General features: G+C 40.4%; 1 long non-coding RNA gene across 1 annotated transcript in view; it reads right to left on the reverse strand.

The window, feature by feature from the left end:
- LOC118855307 overlaps positions 1–19,775 on the reverse strand; it is an 80,626-nt gene that overhangs the window by 37,186 nt on the left and 23,665 nt on the right. The window contains exon 2 of the long non-coding RNA XR_005010737.1: positions 19,342–19,423. This is a non-coding gene — a long non-coding RNA (uncharacterized LOC118855307). The remainder of the gene's footprint in view (positions 1–19,341; positions 19,424–19,775) is intronic.

A 19,775-nucleotide genomic window follows, 5' to 3' on the forward strand; every position in this document is an offset into this window, starting at 1 on the left:
TAGCCATGGCGGGGTCTATATACAAATAATTAAAATCTCAAGAGTTTTTATTCTCTTAGAGGTAAAAAAAAATGTGTGTGTGTGTGTGTGTGTGTGCGCGTGTGTGAGAAAGAAAGAGAGAGAGAGAGAGAATAACTTTATCAATTAAATACAAGGTAATTAGATACCAACTAACTAGCATATAACTCCGGAAAAGTCATTGTTCCACTTTGGACCTCCCTTTCTCCCTAAGTAAAATGAAGGGGGTGGACTGAGTGGTCTCTAAGATCTCTTACAATTCTAGCATTTTGTAACTCTGTGAATACAGTTGATATATGACTCATCTAAAAAAAAAAAACCAGAAATCCTTCACTCAGCTAAAGATAGTACATGGCTACAGCAGCCAAATTAGAGAGCCTGGAAAGAAGATTGTGTGTAATGAGTGATAAACTAGACATATTTAGAGACAGATGGTTGGCCTTTCTGTTAACTGATAGGTAATGACGTAATAATGGGTAATCACACCCGTTAGAACTTCTTTGTAATTTCCTTCTGAAGGCTGTCAATGCTCTGTAGGTAGATGTAGAGTGCCATCATTGACCTAATTTTAGGTTTTCTTCAGATTATGGATAGGTGCATCTTGATCTTTTCTTTGTCCAGTTTTAATGTATATAGCTTGGCACTATGCTAAGCATGAGGGATTAAACAGAAATTGAAATAATCCCTGACTTCAAGGAGTTTACAGTCTAAACAGGGAGACAACATATATGTATATATATATTAAATAGGTCTATAAGGGGTAATACAGAAATAGATACTTATGGAGGGTAGCATTTATTAAGCACTTACTATGTGTTAGAGTCCAGGGGTGGAGGCCTCGAGGCTGTAGATTCTCCACCCCTGTGTAGACACTCTGCTAAGTGCTTGTGATACAAATGAAAGGCCGCCAAATAGTTCTTATTTCAAGGAACTTGCATTCTAATGTGGGAGCTAGGAATTGGCAAGGGGGAAAGAAATTGAAACACAGCAAGATAAAATAGTCGGACTGTCAAAGACCAGGCATAGTGTCCAATTTTCTGCTGAGGAAGGAATGGAGATAGTGGTCCATGCGGAGATGGCAAGGAAGTACTATAGGAGGCCTAGAATTCAGAAAGGAAGGGAAAGGAAAAGAAGGGAGAGGGAGAGGGAGACGGGGAGGAGAAGGGGGAGGGGAAGGGAAAGGGAAAAGGAAAGGGAAAGGGAAAGGGGGAGGTAAAAACACTGAATTTGCAGTCAGATAAACTGTCCCATCTCTGCCACTCACTACATGTGTGACTTTTGGGCAAGTCACAATCTCTCTGAGCCTCAGTATCTAAAACTGTTAACTGGGGTAGGAGGGAGTAATTGGATCATCTCTAAGCTTCCTGTCAGCTCTAAATCTGTGATGCTATCACACTATAAAGATTCTAGCTTGCTTGAAAGGAGGAAATCTAGAGAGGTTGGTGGAACTGGAAGGGAGCCTGGTAATAAAAGTCCAGTAGAAAGACCAGTAGAAGGCTGGTATTGTTGAATCCCAGCAGTGGAGAATTAATGGATATTACTGAAGATGGGCAGAATTTTGGCCCCATAGGATCTTGCTACTGACAAAGAATGTAACCTGTTTTAGCAGGGGATCACCAGCAGAGAAGTCTATAGAAAGAAGCATGAGAGATCCTGTCATAAGGGTTGAGGTTCAGGAGCATGATTCAAGACACAAATGGACTGGTGAGACTGATATTATGCCCTGAGATCTAGCAGATCTGGGACACCAGGCAGGCAATAAAAAGAGATTAATGCATTAGAAGAATAAGACTGTAACCCAGCTATTGAGACTAGGATACAAGCTAGAGACTTGGCCATGAGGAACAAGGTCAGGTGAGAGAGCAACTGACCTTCCTAAAAGTCAAGATCAGCACAAGCCTAAAACTGTACAAGGTGTGAATCTGAAATTCCTTCCTTATGTTTCTCAGAGACTGAGAGATGGTTAAGGTTTAAGTAGCAATTATATAACCTCATCTGCTGCTAAGGAAATCCTTAAAATTACTATCCCTCTGCCACAAAGTTGATGTATTATTGCCTAGTATTTTGTAGACTGGAAGTCTGTTATGTATGTCCTGCCATCACTCTCTCAGGGCTAGGTAAGCCATGTATCCACTTCAGGGTTCTAGGATGGCCTGAGGGATTATAGTTATCTATTTTCTCAGTTACAACCAGTTATACTCCCACAATTTTAGGAGTTAGCAACAAGTACTACTGGTTCCATTTAACCTCTTATTATCAGATAACTTTTAATAAAGTGATATTTCCTTCAAAGAGGTAGCCAAGAAAAAAACATAAAAGCATTTCCTCAATACCTCAGGGTCATAATTCCCCCAGAACACCTTAGTTTAGGGGTTAGGCTCAAAGCTTAGCTCATTTCCTACATAGCAGTAGTCCCAACAAGTCCACGTCCAGATGTGGCATGACAGCTGGATGATCTTGTGTTTTAGCTACCCCTAAGCTGGACTCCTGAAGGTCACTCCCTAAAGTTGTTCTTTGTTCCTCTAAGTATTGATGCTGTGGTGGCTACAAATTTGAACTGAACTATAGATGAGAGGAGGCTGAGGAGCCCTATGGACCTTTCAAATTCATAAGGTCGTACCATGCCTCCCTCTACCATCACTGGCTGATGAACTGCCACAAGAAGAAAAGGTTGAGGGTACTGGCATTTTTGAATGACTCTGTAGCCAAAGAGCCTCCTCTTCTTCATGTGGTTAGCTGACCCAAACCAGTTGCAGAATGTCTATAGGCTCCACAGATGTGTCTTCCTTTATAATTAATCCCAGTTTTCCTGGAAACAATCATCCATGGCCTAGGATCCTCCACATGGAGATGCCTTCTGAGGCACTCTGGCATGAGCAACATATCCAATACAAAAGCAAAGCAAGTTCCCACTAGTCAGCTGTTTTCTATAAAACACAGTATATAGGGAGGCTGAGATTGACTTAAATGCACTTGGGAATTATGCATCACATGATTTGGAGAAAATGGCACTTGGATAAGTATAAAGTAATTGCTCGTTGTCATAAAAAAGGTCTTTGGTTCTTACTGGAAATGTTTTTTTTTAAACAAAATACAGTAATTTTTGTTATTTAAGTGGTCATTTGCTTAGGTGAGAATTCTAAGTACCTGGCGTTAGCTTTCCCCAGTCTCTAATGAGGGCTTAGCATGGTGTGATACACCACATGTGATACAGCTATCTTTAGCGTTTACCTCCCCAGGGGTTGTCCTCTCTTCTCCAAAATAATCATGGAATAGCACAGTGTTGTTTTGCTGTTTGACTTCCTCATATTCAGAGAAGACTTTTAGAGTAAAAGAGAAAAGAGAAAGAGGAAAAAGAAGAGTGGATAAAAAAAAGAGAGTGGTTGGGGAGTGGGGCAGGGGAGCAGCTCAATAGACTTATCACTGAACATAGTTTTGAAAAGAATACTTACCCCATCGATACACTGTATGCATTTGTGAGTATATGTATATACTTTGTCTCCATCAGTCTCATTCACAGATAATGGATGGAGAGATAGTGTGATATCTCCAATTCGTTCTCCACACATCTTCTGAGCTTCCAAAGTGATATTACTAAGAAATAAGTCTGACCATGTCTTTCCTTTACCCAGTAAACTCAAGTAGCAGCCTCTTGGGATAAACAAACAAAAACCCCTCTTCATTGGTATTTGAAGCCCCTACTTTTGCAGGCCCATTGCTCCCCTTGGTATGCTCTACAGTCAAGCCAAAAAGTTCTTCCTATATGGTAACCAATCTTCCACCTCCAAGCCTTTGAATAATCTGCTCTCTATGCCTGGAATGCATTATCTCCACACTTCAGCCTTTTAAAATCACTGACTTCCTTCAAAGCTACTGTCTTACTGCCATGGGCTTCTTGTGTTTCCCCAAATTAACTTGAATTTACTTTATTGTATGTGTACATATTATTTTCCCTGATAGAATGTAGGTACCTTCAGGCAAGAGTTAAGTGAGATTCTATCTCTTTCTCCCACCCTTGGAGTCACTGAGCTCCCCCAAGAAATAAAAAATAGAAGACAGTCCAAATTTCATCTTTCTCTCTTTCCCCAGCTCCAATTACAGTGCTGACACATAGTAGGTGCTTGACAAATAGAAAGAGAGAAAATAAGGATGAGAAGCAGTATAGAGGAAGAAGGGAAAGGGAAGAGAAAGAGATCTGGCCTAGGAGCCGTATATGTATATGTATACATATATGGTAGACACATACATGCTACTATGTGTAAGGGCAAGCCAGGTGGGACTTTTGCCTTTGGGTTTTTTTTCCTTTGGGAGGGCTTCACAGGACTAAGGCAGTCAAGTACCTTTGATGAGTCTTGCCTTTTAAATGTAATGGCAGGAAAAGTGGGACTTTTTGTTGTTTTTCGTTTGCATGCTTATCAGCACTAAGGCCATCGAGTGCCCTTGAATGAGTCTTGCCTTTGTTTCAATCAAGATGCATTGAATTGGGAGTCTTTGATGACCTGCTTAAGTCACAAGAAAGCCTAGTTCACATGGGTTTGAGTCATATGGTTGTGACACCCTCTGACCCTGAAGAAGCATGTGTACAATATATACTCTGAGGTCAGCATTTCGCTTGGGGCTCTCATTCACTGGAAGAGTGTCATGTGATTTGACCAGAGGGGAGTCTGGGTAGCTGTCATGGAGCCCCCCCAACTTTGAAAACCCAGATGCTGGTGCTTCTCTCTCTGGTAACTACGTATGTATTGCTCTGGACAGATAGAAGCCTGTCTGCTGATTTGTGTTATTTTGCTCTGTTTATATAGTTTCTGTTTGTGTTTGCTCTGAAGTTCAGGGTGCTGACTTTTTTTCCCCTGAACTAAGTGAATGATATAGGTATGTTTAATTAAAATGAGATTGTTAACCCCTGAAAGTTGCTTTCCTTAGAAAAGCAGATCAAAAAACCTGTGCTAGAAGCCCTCCTGTTCCTGCTGTTGGTCTTTCACTTCTACAGAAGCTGCTAGCAACATTGTTGTTATAGAAGCCTAATCTAAAACCAAGTCCACATCCTGCCCACCTCCAGAAGCATCCTAAACCATTTCCTTAGTTCCTTCCCCTGCCCTTTTCCCTTCAATTCTGCAAATGTTTATTAATCATTTCTCCTTTGCAAGAAACTGTTAGGTATGTATGATACAAAGACAAAATTAAACAGTCCCTGACCTCAAGGAATTTACATACCGAAGGTGAGGGAGAGGGGTGTCCTATATATACAGAAAAGTAAACACAAAGTACATACGAATAATTTCACACAGGTCAGAGCAGTAGCAATCAGAGGACTAGAGAAGGCATATGAATTGTACTTTGAAAGAAGCTGCAGATTCTAAGAAGCTAATAGAAGGGGAACTGAATTCCAGGTATCAACCTCAGTCTATGAAAACGCATAAGGCTGGGAGATGTTTCATATAGAGAAGAAGTAATAGGACATTTTGCAACAGAGACTGAGTAAAGGGAAGTCACATGAGTGAGAAGACTAGAACATAAGTAGGGACAAGGCTATCATTTTGTATTTTGGCCTAGCAGCAATAGGAAGCTAGTAAAGATTTTTGAGTGAGTGGAGTGATGTAGTCATATCTGTGTTTTAAGGATATTTACTTGATAGTCATGTGGAGAATGAATAGCAGAGGACAGAGGTAGGAGGCAGGGACTCCAAACTGTTGAAATCCATGAAAGAGATGACAAAGGCCTATGACCTCACATATTACTTTGTTTTGTATTGCTTTAGCCCTTATGATGAATTGTTTTTACCTAAGTAGGTGTCCTATCTTTCTACTAGAATATAAGCCCTGCGAGGGCAGAAATATCATTGCATGTATATTTTATTTTTAATCTCATCCAGTTCTAAGCCCAGGGCTGTGCATACTATTGATTCTTATGAATGTTGAGTGAATCAATTATTTTCTGAAGAATGTTAGACCCAGGCACTGAGAAAATGATTTCTCTATTTTCATATCTTCATGCAGTGAAGAAACAGCCTGTGGAATTCACTGTGGCTAGAGGTCACATGGTCATATTCCAGTGTTCTGGGTTACTGAGGACTTGGTAAATTCATGACCCCCTAACAGCATTAGGAGGTGTGTAAACTCAAATAATCAGTCTAATCAGATTTCATGCTTCAGGGCATGAACTGATTGCCTGCAGGGCTCAGGATGGGATTTTTTTCTCTGCCCCTTGCACTATGTATAGTTCTGCCTAATTGGTTAGACACATAAGAAGAACAGGATAAAGAGGGAACAGAGGTCTGTAGTCTCTGAAGTTTGAGGCTTGGCGGCTGCTGGAGTCAAGATGCTGAACCATCTGTCACAATGGACTCACATTGTGTAATAGATTCACTAATATATGGAAATTTCTATCAGCAGAGAAAGCAAAAATGTAGCATTGGCCCATTCTTTTAGCAGTGCCAAAAAATAACCAAATAACCAAATTTCCAAGCACTGATGAGAATATTCAACTGTTCATCTCTTCCCCTGGGAATCTTCCTTCGATACTCACTCTCCTCTATCCCTGGATAGGATAAGCCCCATAGTGAGAGTGAAATATGAACAATGAACAGCCCATATCACTATCAACATCATCATTAACACTTATTCAATGCTCATTATGTGCTGGGCACTGTGCTAACTGCTTTACAATTATCTCATTTGCTTCCCACAACATCCTTGGTATGTAGGTGTTATTATGATCTCTATTTTACAGATGAGGAAACTGAGGCAAAGTTAAGTAACTTGAACAGTGTCACACAGCTAGTAGGTGTCTCAGGCTGGATCTGAACTGAGGTCTTCTTGACTCCAGGTCCTTTGCTCTATCTACCATATCCACCTAGCTAGCTGAGCTACCTAAGAGCCCCATCATGCATTGTATCATAGTATCACAGATTTAGAATGTAGATTGGATCATAGTATCATAAATTTGGAGTTTTAGACTTCAAAATTCATCTAGTTCAACTACTTCACTTTACAGAAAAGGAACTTTCTGCAAAATCTTATCTTTTACAGGAAGCCTCTTAATTCTACTGTCTTCCCTCTTTAAAATATTTCTTCTTTTGGATGGCGGCTGGAAAGCAGGGACGTGCCTAAAGCTCTCCCCAAGACCCCTCCAAACATCTACAAAAATGTCTCTGAACAAATTCTACAACTGCAGAACCCACGAAATAGCAGAGGGAAGCAGGGCTCCAGCCCAGGACAGCCTGGATGGTCTCTGGGTAAGGTCTATCGCATGGACCTGGGAGCAGAGCGGAGCACAGCCCAGCATGGGCTATGCCTGGAACAACCAGACCGGGAGCTGAGAAGAACAGGCCCTAGGGCCCTGAATCAGTGAGCTGTGGCAGTTACCAGTCTTCTCAACCCACAAACACCAAAGACAACAGAGAAGGTTAGTGGGGAAAAAACTGTGGGGACAGAGTGAAAGGAGTTCACGGACAACCCCGGGGGCACCAGAGGTGGTACAGTTACAGAACTACAGCTGCAGTTGCCTCTGGCCCCAGGCCTACCTGGTGGGAGGAATTAAGTGGCAGATCCAAGTAGGAGTGCAGAGCCTGCCCAAATCTGAGTCCACTCCGGGTTGGCGGTTCTTCGGGTAGAAGGAGTGCTGGTGTGGCAGAGCTTGCTGAGTAGAAAAAGCTCTGAAAACAATAGTGCAACCCCTCAAGCTTGGGACAAAGTACTCTATACTCTACAAGCAGTCATACCCAATGAAAAACTCAAGGGTCAAGTAGTTGGCTGGGAGCATGGCCAGGCAGCAAAAACGGTCTCAGATTCAGACTCAGACGTTGGAATCTTTCTTTGGTGACAAAGAAGGTCAAAATATACAGCCAGAAGAAGTCAACAAAGTCAAAGAGCCTACATTAAAAGCCTCCAAGAAAAACATGAACTGGTCTCAGGCCATGGAACAGCTCAAAAAGGATTTGGAAAAGCAAATTAGAGAAGGGAGAGGAAAAATCGGGAAGAGTAAGGAGAGTGATGCGAGAAAACCATGAAAAACAAGTCAATGACTTGCTAAAGGAGACCAAAAAATGCTGAAGAAAATAACACCTTAATAAATAGACTGACACAAATGGCGAAAGAGCTCCAAAAAGCCAATGGGGAGAAGAATGCCTTGAAAGGCAGAATTAGCAAAATAGAAAAGGGAGTCCAAAAGACCACTGAAAAAAATACTACCTTAAAAATTAGATTGGAACAAGTGGAAGCTAGTGACTTGATGAGAAATCAAGATATTATAAAACAGAACCAAAAGAATGAAAAAATGGAAGACAATATGAAATATCTCATCGGAAAAACCACTGACCTGGAAAATAGATCCAGGAGAGATAATTTAAAAATTATTGGACAACCTGAAAGCCATGATCAAAAAAAGAGCCTAGATATCATCTTTCAAGAAATTATCAAGGAGAACTGCCCTGATATTCTAGAGCCAGAGGGTAAAATAGTAATGGAAAGAATCTACCAATCGCTTCCTGAAAAAGATCCCAAAAAGAAAACTCCTAGGAATATTGTTACCAAATTCCAGAGCTCCCAGATCAAGGAGAAAATACTGCAAGCAGCCAGAAAGAAACAATTTGAGTATGGTGGAAACACAATCAGGATAACACAAGATCTAGCAGCTTCTAAATTAAGGGATCAAAGGGCTTGGAATATGATATTGCAGAGATCAATAGAGCTAGGAATAAAACCAAGAATCACCTACCCAGCAAAACTGAGTATCATGCTCCAAGGCAAAATGTGGATTTTCAATAAAATAGAGGACTTTTGGTGAAAAGACCAGAGCTGAATAGAGAATTTGACTTTCAAACACAAGAATCAAGAGAAGCATGAAAAGGTAAACAAGAAAGAGAAATCATAAGGGACTTACTAAAGTTGAACTGTTTTGTTTACATTCCTACATGAAAAGATGATGTGTATGATTCATGAGACCTCAGTATTTGGGTAGCTGAAGGGAATATACATACATGTAGATAGATAGATAGATAGATAGATAGATAGATAGATAGATAGATAGATAGATAGACAGACAGATAGATAAAGACAGAGGGCACAGGGTGAGTTGAATATGGAGGGATGATATCTAAAAAAAATCAAATTAAGGGATGAGAGAGGAATATATTGAGAGAGGGAGAAACGGAGAGATACAATGGGGTAAATTATCTCACATAAAAGTGGCAAGAAAAAGCAGTTATGTAGGAAGGGAAGATGGGGCAGGTGAGGGGGAAAGAGTGAATCTTGCTCTCATCAGATTTGACCTGAGGAGGGAATACCATACACACTCAATTGGGTATCTTACCCCACAGGAAAGAAGGAGGAATGAGATAAAAAGGGGGGATGATGGAAGGAAGGGAAGATAGGGGGAGGAGGTAATCAAAAACAAACACTTTTGAAAAGGGATAGGGTCAAGGGAGAAAATTGAACAAAGTGGGATAGGATAGAAAGGAGCAAAATATAGTTAGTCTTTCACAACATGAGTATTGTGGAAGGGTTTTGCATAATGATACACTTGGACTATGTTGAATTGGTTGCCTACTTAGGGAGAGTGGGTGGGGAGGGAAGAGGGGAGAGAATTTGGAACTCAAAGTTTTAAAAGCAGATGTTCAGAAAAAAGTTTTTACATGCAACTAGGAAATACGATACACAGGCAATGGGGCATAGAAATCTATTTGCCCTACAAGAAAGTAAGAGAAAGTAAGGGGATGGGGGAGGGGGAGTGGGGTGACAGAAGGGAAGGCTGACTGGGGAACGGGGCAACCAGAATATATGCCATCTTGGAGTGGGGGGGAGGGTAGAAATGGGGAGAAAATCTGTAATTCAAACTCTTGTGAAAATCAATGCTGAAAACTAAAAATATTAAATAAAAAAATTTTTAAAAATATTTCCACCTTGAACTGTGTATAGCTTCCTTTTATATATTTGTTTGCTTGTTGTCTTCCCTCTAAGATTGTGAGCTCCAGGAGTCCAGAGATTGACTGTATTTTTCCTCTTTTTGTATCCCTAGTACTTAGCATATTAGTAGGGATTTAATGTTTTTTGATTGATTGGTTGATAGAACTGAGGTCCAAAGGGATTAATTGGTTTTTGCCAGGCCAGAGTAAGTGATAGAGCTAAAATGTGGAGATCATCTGACTCCAAATCCACCACTCTTTTCCCTCCAAGACACTATCTTTCAAAACACATACTGTAAAGAGAATTGGAGTAAATTGGATACCTTCCTCAACCTTCCCTTTCCCCCATCAGAGAAAAATTTATGTAGGGACATAGATGAAACTTACATGGCATAGTATTATGATCTTCAAAATCAGAAAGAATGTTCAACTGCAGAAAATCCACTGGAGTGTCAGAATATTAGAGTATATCAGTGATACAGCCAAGTGTGGTCTAGTGAAAGAAAGTTGGTTCTGGAACCAGGAAGACCTGAGTTCAAATCTTGCCTCTGACACATATTAGTTTTGTGACTGTGGGGAACTCAATTAACCTCTCAAGGCCCTAGGCAACTCCTCGAGACAATAAGTTCTAGACCTCGAACTGATAGAAGGATTTTCCTCTCATGGGAGTTCCTCTCTTCAGAGTATGAATAAAATCACAAGGCCAGTCCCTATCCCTAAAGGAGAAAACTTAATCCTCTCTCCAATTAGAAATCACTTATTAACGTCTTGTTTATTTTTTATTGGTTCATCTTCTTTTTTGTAATATATTTTATTTTGTTAAATATTTACCAATTACATGTAAAAAATTTTAGCATTCTTTTTTTTAATTTTGAGTTTTAAATTCCCTGCCTCCCTCCCACCCCTCCTTGAAACTTTGAGGAGGCAAGCAATATATCAATTACACATGTGAAGTCATACAAAACATATTTCCCTATTTGCCATATTGCAAAAGAATACACACATTAAAAAGAAACAAGAAATGCAAAGAAAGTTTTGTAAAAGTATGCTTCAACCTGCACTCAGAATTCATCAGTTCTCTCTCTAGAGAAGGATAATATTTTTTATCATGGGTTCTTTGGAATTGTCTTGGATCACTGTCTTGATCAGAGAGTATCTTAAGTTCTAAGTCTTTCACAGTTGTTCGTCCTTACAATTCCCTTGGTCCTGCTCATTTCAGTCTGCCTCAGTTCATAAAAGTCTTCTCAAGTTTTCGCGAAACCATCCTGCTCATCATTTCTCATAGCACAACTATTCCACGACAATCATAAACCGCAACTTGTTCATCTGTTCTTCAATTGATGGGTATCCCCTCAATTTCCAATTCTTTGCCACTACAAATAAAATAGAGACAGAGAGAAGATAGAAAGAAAGGAAGGAAGGAAGGAAAAAGGAAAGGAAGGGAAAGGAAGGGAAAGGAAGGAAGGGAAAGGAAGGGAAAGGAAAGGAAAGGAAAGGAAAGGAAAGGAAGGAAGGAAGGAAGGAAGGAAGGAAGGAAGGAAGGAAGGAAGGAAGGAAGGAAGGAAGAAAGGAAAGAAAGCTGCTATAGATATTTTTACACAAATAGGGGCTACAGACCTTAATGGTGTTGCTAGGTCAAAGGTTTTGAATACTTTAATAGCCTTTCAAGCATATGAATATCTTCTTTAAAGGGATTCAGCATGTGCTCATAAGCATGTGCATGCACGCGCACACACACACACACACACACACTTTGCTAAAATGCACTAACTTTTTTCCCCCTAAAAGAAGCTACAATGAACAGCAGTAAAAATGACACTAAAAGAGATTGTGGACTAACCAGTCCCCTAAAATTGAGTTTGTATGGATGCTGTCTCAAGGTTATAGGAAATATTTACTTGCATCACAGAATAAAGCTATCTGTCTTAAGTTCATCTATCTATTTCCTTCTTCCTCTGCCTCCTCTTCCAATGAGGAACAAGTACATTTGCAAGTGTGGCCCTATCCGTGACCTCTAACAAGGCTGGCTGAGCTGTTAGCATGGCTCTTTCAATTAGGAGAGCAGTGCTTTGCATTCACAAGGCTAGAGATGCCATTTTATTGACTCTGTGTAGGTGTAAAAAACAGATTACACCAGTTTGATATGTAGAATTAGCAATGCACTATGCCACACAAAGGGGAAACATGAATAACCATTTTTTTTTACTTGACTGACAAATTAATAATCACCATAGTGACTCCAGGATAGGAGAGAATCATAATGTAGAATACACCTGAGGCACAGATTTTTGTCTTCCACTTTTCTCACCTCTCTCAGTCAGTCTTGACCTTAAAGTGACAATTATTTGAAGCCCAAGGATACCAGATCCAGAGCATCTGAAAAATAAGAGAGATCAAACAAACACTTCTTCTAGGCCATTTGAAGGCTATTTTCTATTAACAAAATAAAAAAAATATTTGGTTCTACTTGAGAGTTATGAAAGCTGGATGCCACTTTTCCCACACACTGCTACTGCTTACAGGTTCTTAGGATCATTGATTTGGATTTGGGAGGGATTCAAGAGGTCATCTGGCCCAATTGCATCATTTTACAGACAAGGAAACTGAGACTCAGAACACAGTGATTTGCCTAGGATGACAAAAATAGGAAGTATCCGAGGTGGGACTTGAGTCCAGGGTTTCCTGACTGTAACTCCAGCACTCTGTTTACTAAACCATACTGTCTAGATTGTAGGGAGTCATCTCATCTTTGTACAGGTCCTATAGCAAATACTCTCCTAGTATTTGCCAAACCATTGTGATTTGGAATTGTCATCCACTGATGTTTTATTTTGTTTTAATTTAATCATAGACCTACCCCTGCTACTATTCCCTATTCTTCCATCTTCAATGTTGTTGTTTAGTGGGTGTCTGATTCTTTGTGGCTGCATCTGGAGTTTTCTTTGCAAAGATACTGGAATGGTTTGCCATTTCCTTTTCCAGCTCATTTTACAGAGGAGAAAACTGAGGAAAACAGGGTTAAGTGAGTTGCCCGAAGTCATGCTGCTACCAAGTGTCCTAGGCCAAGAAGGGGAATCTGACCTGAGATCCTACACATTACCCTCTGAGCCACCTAGCTGCCTTCCGTCTCCATTAGCCCTTCCCTGATAGTGGCCTGAAATGAGATCTCAAGTTCTCTCCTCTCTCTCCTGCTTTCCATTTCTTTCCCTTTAAACTAATTTAAATTAAAATCAAATTACAAGTCTAGACAGGGGCTAAGCATGATAATGCTACTTCTGTATTTCAATAGGACCATGATGTTACTGATGTGAGTACTCTCTCTGAGTGTGCATCTGAGTGCATTTACTCTTTTTCATCTTGTATGCTTTTTATCTGCATTCTGCTTGAAGTCTTCCAGAGATGGTCTACCCAAAACACTGAAAGCCTTCCTGTAGTCCAGGGAGAGGGAACCTGTGGCCTTCTAGGTCCTCAAGTGCGGCCTTTTGATTGAATTGTGCTGTGAAGTTTGGATTCAGTCAAAGAGCCACACTTGAGGACGTAGAAGGGTACACTTGAGAACCTAGAGGGCCATATGTGGCCTTGAGGGCACAGGTTCTACACCCCTCCTCTAGTCTTTTATAGGTACTTAATGAGCCAGCATATTGTTAAGTGCTGAAGATACAAACAATAAAGAGAAAACAGCCCCTGCCCTCAAGGGGCTACTATCCTAATGAGACAACCTGTACATATATAGGTACAAGAGAGAGAGAGAGAGAGAGAGAGAGAGAGAGAGAGAGAGAGAGAGAGAGAGAGAGGGAGCGAGGGCGAGGTAGAGAGAGAGGGAGGGAAGAGAGGAGAGGAGAGAGAGAGAGACAGAGAGAGAGAGAGAGAGAGAGAGAGAGAGAGAGAGAGAGAGAGAGAGAGAGAGAGAGAGAGAGAGAATAGACACAAGATAAACTTAGAGGGGTAGACACTAGCAAATAAGGGAAGGCCTCCTATAGAAAGGCAGCTTTTTATTTGAGTCTTGAAGGAAGCCAAGAATTTTAGCAATGGAAGTGAGAGCGAAAACATTCTAGTCATGACAGACAACTGGGGAAATGGAGTGTCATGTGTGAAAAACAGCAAGGAGCTACCATTCCCCTACCCCCTTAGTCTTATTTTCATGACTGAACACTCTGATTGTAATAATGTTCATAGGGCATAGACTTAAAGCCCTTCACCATCTTGGGTAGCTTCTTCTTCACTTTCTCCAGTTTATCAATTGGTCAAGCAATCAATAAGCATTTATTAAATGCCTGATACTTCACTTATTCATTCCAGGCATCTACTCAGTTCTGGGGGTATAAAGAAAGACAAAAATATTCGCTGCCCTCAAGGAGCATACATTCCAATGGGCCGTAATTAATATTGCTTTCCAGTCTGGAATGGTATCCCTTGTCTTCCTTTCTATTTATCTAAAATTTATGCTTCTTCATGATTCAGATTAAATCTGCCGCCTTTCATAGTCACTGTAAGTCCTCAAAGATCTCTCTTTCCTCTGATCTCCTATGACAACTCTGGACAATAATTAGATAGAAGGTAATCCCAGAGGAGGAGGCACTAACAGCTGGGGGAACCAGGAACAACCTCCTATAGAAAGTGGTGCCAAGATCAGAGTTGGAAGAGCAGGTTCAGATGTGAAAGAATTTACTTAGACTATTTTCTTCTAACCAAGGGGAGCTTTATTGACATGAAAGCACATGGACCTGACATTTAGCAAGGAGCTAAACAGGAAAAGAACCAGACTTATAGAGAGAGAAAGCTATGTAGCCTGTAGGATGATGATGTAATTTTTTAGGGTTTCTAATGGGGGTTGGAGATTTAGGGGCAGGATGAGGAAGACAGATGACACAAGATAAGGGAGATAGGGGAAATTTTATGACTCAGAATGGGTGGGTGGGGGGACAAGGAATTTTGTGGTCCAGGATAAGGGGGAAGTTTTATGGTACTTCAAGATAAGGGGAAGAGACTTTAGGGTACCTTTCAGGTTAGAGAATAAACCAGGGAAAGTAAACCAACCTTAAGGGCACCTTTGTATCCACATGGGTGGGATTTGAACTCAGTCTCGAAGCCAAGAAAACCAAGAGAGAGAAAAGAGGTGGGGAGGAGGGGTAGGATTATTCATGCCTTTGCTAAAATGTGGTGCTAAGGATGGAAAACAAAGTTCCAGATGGGGTCTGGCCAGGACAAACTACATTCAGACTGTCACCTTCATAACCATGAAGACCTGACATATGAGAAGAAAAGGTATAAACCTGTTCTAAGGATGGAGAGTTCTCCTTAAGGGAATAGAGGGAGGCAATGGGTGATAAGGTAAGAAAAGGTGTGTAGCCTAACATCAGTTTGCCTGTGATGATACCCACAAAGGAGTTTGAGCTTTATTTTACAGGCAATTGGGAAAGGAGGGGTCACTGAACATATTTAAGAATCTCCATTACATGATCTAAACTACCCATAAGGAAGATTATTATAATTTAATAAGGAAGATTTATTATGATTCCTTAAAATCCATCTCTAAGATTTCAAGTCCCTTATGACATTTTAATTGTTGGATCAATTAAGCTTACTAATTTGTAAAGAAAATTGAAGCAACTGGAAAGGTTGGCAGTTGAAAATTAGAAAGAATTATTAGGCAGCAGAAAAGGTAGTTCTTGAAGAAATGGGGAATAATTTGTAGTTTAACTTAACACAATCAACTATATCAGGAGCTGCCTTCCTACCTGCCCTGCATTTGATCTACTAGCCAGATCATCCTACTTATCTCCACCTCAAGGTCCTAGGGTAACTAAGCTCAGAAATTTGTTCTTTTCCAAATGGGAATCATTTAAAAGTTCCCAGGATATGGTAAAGGACTGGCTTTATTATCAACATCCCCCTGACTGTTGGTGGTCTATGTAGATTGTCCACATTCCTCATCTGGGTTCTTCCCCAATTTCCAGTCTCTTTACTCACCTTCTCCACGTATGGTTTTAGACTTTCATTTCATATTGCCTGAGTTACTGATCTTTGAAGTCTAAACTAATTTTCTGTGTTCCAGACTTACTGTCTTCTTTGACATTCAATGCACCTCTCCCTCCAAAAGTATAAAATTTGCCTTCAACTCAGCTCTATCCAGGTGCCAAGTCCTATAGATTTTTCTCTTGTATTCCTTCATTCCTTTCTATTCCTAAAGCCATTTCTTTAATCCAGATCCTTGTGACACTGTACCTTTAGCTAGTCTTTTTTCCGGTACCTCCTAAAACTCACACACACACACACACACACACACACACACAAACACACATACACACACAATATAATCCTTAAAACAGAGCTTTCATTCATGTTGAGAAGCAGTATGGCACTGTGGAGAGAAAGCCAAGAATCTTACCTCTGACATACTAACTCTGACCCTGGGAAATTTCCTTAACCTTTCTGTATTTTGTACCAACTTATAGATGGCAGAGTAAGTGCTGACCTGCATTGTTCACATACTATTAAAAAATCACAGGCCCAGTCCTTGTCCCTTCATCATATTATTCGTCTACTCGTAACCTCTTCTGGCCTACTATTTCTTACCACATCAGGACTTAATTCCTTTGCTTAATTTCAAAACCCTATGAATAAGACCCCAGCATAGCTGAACAGCATTATTTCTCACTACCTTCAAACACAAACGTTTCATTCTAGTTAGGCTAACCCCATAATTGAACATGTCATGGTCATCTCTGCCTACAGTCCTTCACTGATGTTGCTCCTCTGTCTGGAATGGCATCTGTCTGCCTCCTACCTAAAATTTGTATTCATTCATGGTTTTGATTAAATATTCCCCATTTCATGACCACTGGCAGACCATGAAGATTTCCCTTTATTCTGTTCCCATATGACAATACAGAAAGTCTATACAATTTACTAGTTACATATTGTTTCCTATTGTTCCCTATGTGTTCATTTTACCTTGTCAGATTTTAGAAATCCCTGAAGGCTGAGATCATTATTCATTACTTTAACTTAAGAGACCTTATGGTGTCTAAATAGCACACTGGGACTGGAGATGAGAAAGACCAATTCTAACACTTACCTCATCAGCTATGAAAGCCTGGACAAAGGCACTTCCCATCTTGGACCTTAAATTTCCACCCTTCTAAAAGGGGTACTGTAAAGCCTATCTATAAATGTTATCATGAGGCTAAATTTTAATAATAATAGTAATAAATAATAATATCATGTGTGTATATAGTTAAGGTTTTCAAAGTGCTTTACATATGTTAATTCTTTGATCCTCACAGGTAGATCCTATGAGGTAGGAGCTATTATTTTACAGATGAAGAAACAGGCGCAACATGGTTAAGTGACCTATGCAGGATCACACAGCTAGTAAGTCTGTGGTAGAATTTGAATTAAAATCTTCTTGTTTCCAAATCCTGAATTCTATCCACTCTGCCACCTATGCCTAAATGATGCATGTAGGATGTAGTGGAAATTGCCCAATATTATTGCTATAGAAAATAAAATTCCATCAGATAAATCACAAATGCTCTTGGCATGCTTAGATCCCTTCAAAGTTGCAAAGCCCCTGGGGTACTCTCCCCTAAAGGAAGTTTTTCCTGATCCCTGTCATCTTCCCCAACTCCACTTGTTAGCTTTATCTTAACGACACCCCTCAAATTGCTTTGTATTTATCCTGTATATATTTTGCATATACTTATATGTGTGTGTATTTTCTCTCCGTGCCTACACACCCTAACTTCACAAATGGTATGTTAGCTCCTTGAAGGCAAAGACTATTTTATGGTGTCTTTATATACCTAGAACTAGCAGAGTGCCTAAAACAGAGTAGGTGATCAATGATGAGCTGTTGCATTGACTATTTGTAATTGGACTGCACCTCCGATTTCACTGATTTAGGAAACTCCTAGGTGAGGAAAATCACTCTATCAATATAAGATAACACCTTCTCTGCAACTTATGGTCCTAGCGATTCCCTAGCATTGAGTATCTAAGTACCTTTAAGGGTCACAAAGCCAGGATGCGTGAGAGGTGGGGCTTGAACTCAAGTCTTGCCACTCCTGAAAATGGATATTACCAAAGTACTTCAGCATGATCTTGGAGAAAGAAGCATGGGTTTTAGACCCACTTAACAGAATTTTTTAAAACTATAAGCCTAGATATCAACTTATTGTTTTTATACAAGAAACAATGAGTCAATGAGCATTAATAAGCACTCAACTATGTCAGACACGTGTTAAGCCCCAGGGACACAAAGAAAGGCAAAAACAGAGTTCCTATCTTTATCAACCTCACACTCTAATTGGCAACACATGTAAATAACTATGTGACTGCATGATATATACAGTGTAAATGGAAAGTCATATCAGAGGGGAAGGCCCAGGAAGGATAGGGATTTGGCAGCCTCCTGGGCATCTGAGCGGGCTTTGTAAGGACCATACTCCTCACCTCCTTGCATGAGGAAGGGAAAGGTTCACTAAAAATGTACATTTCACCTGTTGCTTGTCCTTTATTTTTGAAGCGGACCGATGAAATTGAGGGGTGATATCTTGACTTGTGGGTGAATTAGATTTAAGAGAAGCAGAGCTGTACAAAGTCATCAGCCTCACTCTCTCTCCCAGAGTCATCAAAGTCCAGTAACAGGACAAAAGTCAGGAAGACTGGTGATGGCCTGGGATTCAGTGGTTGACCTTGGTGTCTTTGATGTCTGACCAAGCTCTAAGTACTCTCCAGCAACTGTTTCAGTCATCTTCATGGCTATTGGAACAAACTGAGACACTCCCCTAATACATTAACATGTTTGAGGCCCATTGGTTTCCCTCAACCTAGTTTAGCCTGTCAACTGAGACAGTTTACCAGGGCATGGCTGCTGCACGTGCTATAGTTTCTTGGAGCCACAGATGAGAGTTGAGATCCATGTAGACATGAAAGATGGATGGACAGCCCTGAAAAGGGCTCAACAAATGCTCACACCAGAGGTGCTAGTCCTCTTTGAACATCCAAACCCTGGCCTGCTTACTGGGTCAGGAAGGGGAAACTCAACCCTGCAATAGAAACATACACACACACACACACACACATGACCACACACGAAACACAAAATGTCCAAAACTTTGGCAAAGACAATTTCACTTACCGTTGGTACATGAAAAATGTGCATGCTTATGAACAACATAAATCCAGTAGACCTAAAAGATGAACAACTCTTATGAGAGAACTCATTAGGTGCCCTGTCCAAATAGCAGCCCTCAGTGGAATAAGGCTGGCAAATGAAGGCCAGTTTAATGAGTCGGAGTTAGATACACACTTTTTTGAGTGGCTGCTATGATGGGGAACACTTTGAAAATGATATGGGTTGTTCAATAAAATTTAATCTAGTCAATAAGCTTATATGCCTCCCAAAATGAATGACTGACAGAATGATGAGAATGAGATCTCCACTTGCAGGAAAGTACCATGCCACCATCATCATTGCCTATGTTGCCACCATGATGAACCCTGATGAAGTTAAAGAAAAATTTTATGAAGACCTGGACACTCTCATCTGAAAGTGCTGAAAGATGACTAACTTGTAATTCTGGGTGACTTTAACGCCAGAGTAGGCCAGAGTATCATACATGGCAGGGAATCCTTGGGAGGAGTAGAGTCAGAAATAGTGACAGCAATGGCCACTTACTACTGATGACTTCTGCCTCTCATAACTTTCTCACTGCCAACCCTATCTTCTCTTTACCTAAACCAATTAAAACTTCACAGATGTACCCTTGAAGCAAACATTGGCATTTAATAGACTCCATCATTGTAAGGAGAAGAGATAGACAGGATGTGAGAGTGGCAAAAGCAATGTATG

Source organism: Trichosurus vulpecula, chromosome 6, assembly GCF_011100635.1.
Source record: "Trichosurus vulpecula isolate mTriVul1 chromosome 6, mTriVul1.pri, whole genome shotgun sequence".
Taxonomy (NCBI): domain Eukaryota; kingdom Metazoa; phylum Chordata; class Mammalia; order Diprotodontia; family Phalangeridae; genus Trichosurus; species Trichosurus vulpecula.